The following is a 2,962-nucleotide window of genomic DNA, read 5'->3' as shown; positions in this document are numbered from 1 at the left end:
ACTGTTGTTGTGATGTAAATATATGTATATGCATTATCTTGTGATAGTGCATGATTGTTATTAGCAAATTTTGCGATATATTGGAGCATGCTGATATGGTATATATGCATGTCTGTTTCGTAATCTGGTTATCTATCTGTGGATTTTAATGCTTATAGTTGCATAATACCTATGCTAGAAATAAGCAAGTAGTTGCGTATACCCTTAGTATAAGGGATAAAAGGTGAACATATTTCTAAACCGGGAGTCGAGGATCCCGAGTAGATTTTGTATATATGTATATAAATATATATATATACTTATATATATATATATGGTTATAGTTTTCCAAACTATTAATCGAATAAGGTTTATTCGATAACTTTTATTTTATTAATTGAATACTATATTGAATATTCATTCGAGGGTTATGACTCAGTTTATTTTATTATTTGAATATGATTTGAATATTCATTCGAGGGTTATGACTCAGTTTATTTTATTATTTCAATATGATTTGAATATTCATTCGAGGGCTTATGACTCAGTTTATATTATTTAATGATTATTAATTGGATATTCATTTGAGGATGTATGACTCCTTTATTTTATTTAATGAATATTATTTATAATATTCATTCGAGGTATTATGACTCCGCTTATTACTTATAATATTCTTTATTGTATTAAAGAATAAGGTGTCGATAGTCAAACTTATTTTTGATTATTCAAATAAAGATATTACTTTCGTATAAGTATATCTTTGATTAATTGCTATTCAGTCAAGTATAAGTTTTCCAACTTCTACCTCAATTATTCTTTATGGGAGTATTATTTAAATAATAATATTCAGATATTTCTTTCATATTGGGACTGATTTATTTTATTAAATCAGCTTTACTCCAAACACTCTATAAAGTGTTTTCGAGTCTTCAAAATAATTTTTAAAAGTTAGAGCGGATCCCAAAACTCATTTTTATATTTAAGATCTTCCTTTTAAAGGGGATTTAAATACTCGTTCAAAACCTGGGGAATCCGGCTCTGTGGTGTATTTTACATTCGCAACAAGGTTGCAGTTTTGGTAAATGAATTGATTACTTACCCAACGTTCGGGAAGTAAGTCCATCTATTGAGTCGACATAAGCAACATGGGCTCAGTGGGCGTCCATGATAGTGTAAGTGGCTCAGTGGGAGTCCATCAAATGCATAAGTGGCTGAGTGGCAGTCCAGCATAGGTCCTAATGCGGCCAGGGTGATGACCAGTGGGGAATTCGTCCATCTACTAGTAGAAAAGGTTACTTATGGGTATCTTTGCCTGATCAGCAAGATATCTGGTTTATGCCAAAATTCTTTTCCTTTCCAAAATTCATTGGATGTTTCAAACTCTGTTCATACTTAACATGACAGATGTTTTCAGGAAATGTATAAAGGAAGAAGTATATGTGGATATATATATATCAGAACTTAATGAAGTATTTCATAACTTCATTTCCTTTAATAATATTTTAAAGATTGAATCTATTCAAATCTTGTCTTGTAGTCTCATCTATGTGATGAACTTTTGAAACTGATTATAACTTGAACGGTGGTAGTTCAAGTAGTATTTGGGAAAGATATAAGTATATTGGGGTATCTTGTAACTTCATCTTTTAAACTTATATCTAATTAATAATTGTCTTATGAATGACAAAGATTTTCAGAAAAACGTTGAGACAAGGTTAGATATATGAGATCACCTTGCAATGATATTTTTTTTTATACAGTTATACATTGGGACTTTGTGTATATTATGCATGGAAGAGGACTTCCAATATTTTTAAAAGTATATATGTATATATACTGAATATTTTGCGACTTCATCGCATTAAGATATCAAACTTGGTTCATTTCTTTTGACCAAGACTTTCATGAGTATTATGAGTAGGCTCATATACTATTAATCATTATACATATTATTTTGGTGGGCTTGCTGCTCACCCTTGCTTTATTTCTTCATCACACAACAACAGTTAGGAAAGATGGCCAGACTCCAGCAGACCCACGCAAGCGCGTGGGAAGCGTCCCGCGTCTTCCCGCGGATGTTGTAGCTGCTATAGCTGCAGAGGTAGATCTATTGTAGATCAGACCATCTACTTTTGAGAATCAATTATGTATAATTATAACTGGTGGCAGATAATGGCAATTAACTGTAAATTTATCAAGTAATCATTTTGGGTTGTAATAACTTTTAAATTATGGATTCAAAGACTTGTACTTATTTAAATTTCATCTCTGAAACTATAACGGGTTGTGGTGTGTGTTAGTGTGGGGTCACAGCATAAGGTTATTATTATTAATTAAGTGAAGTGATATTGTGGAAAGAAAGACCGTGACGACCCGGATCCCCGACCCCGGATCTGGGGGTGTTACACATGAGAACAAAAACTAAACAGATTTTGAGAAAGAACCTGAAACCAATCCAAGTTCATTTACCAGTCTTGTAAAAGTAGCTTCACATAGTGGTTTGTGAAGATATCTGCTAGTTGTTGATCTGTTGGGACAAAATGCAATTCCACTATAACTTCCATCACATGTTCCCTTATGAAATGGTACCTAATGCTGATGTGCTTTGTCATTGAGTATTGAACTGGATTTCCTGTCATAGCAATAGCACTTTGATTATCACAGTAAATGGGTATTTTAGAAAATTCTAACCCATAGTCCAGTAACTAATTCTTCATCCAAAGAATCTGTGCACAACAGCTTCCTGCATCAATATATTCTACTTTTGCAGTTGATGTGGAAATTGATTTCTGCTTCTTGCTAAACCAAGAACCAATCTGCCTCCAAAAAATTGGCAGCTTCCACTAGTGCTTTTCCTGTCAATTTTGCATCCTACAAAATCTGCATCTGAGTAACCTATTAGCTTAAAATCTGATTCCCTAAGATACCACAATCCTAGATCAGCTATACCCTTGAGGTACTTGAAAATTCTTTTCACATC

Source organism: Apium graveolens, chromosome 8, assembly GCF_009905375.1.
Source record: "Apium graveolens cultivar Ventura chromosome 8, ASM990537v1, whole genome shotgun sequence".
Lineage (NCBI taxonomy): Eukaryota > Viridiplantae > Streptophyta > Magnoliopsida > Apiales > Apiaceae > Apium > Apium graveolens.
The sequence above is the reverse complement of the archived record's forward strand: the minus strand, read 5'-3'. Positions refer to the sequence as shown.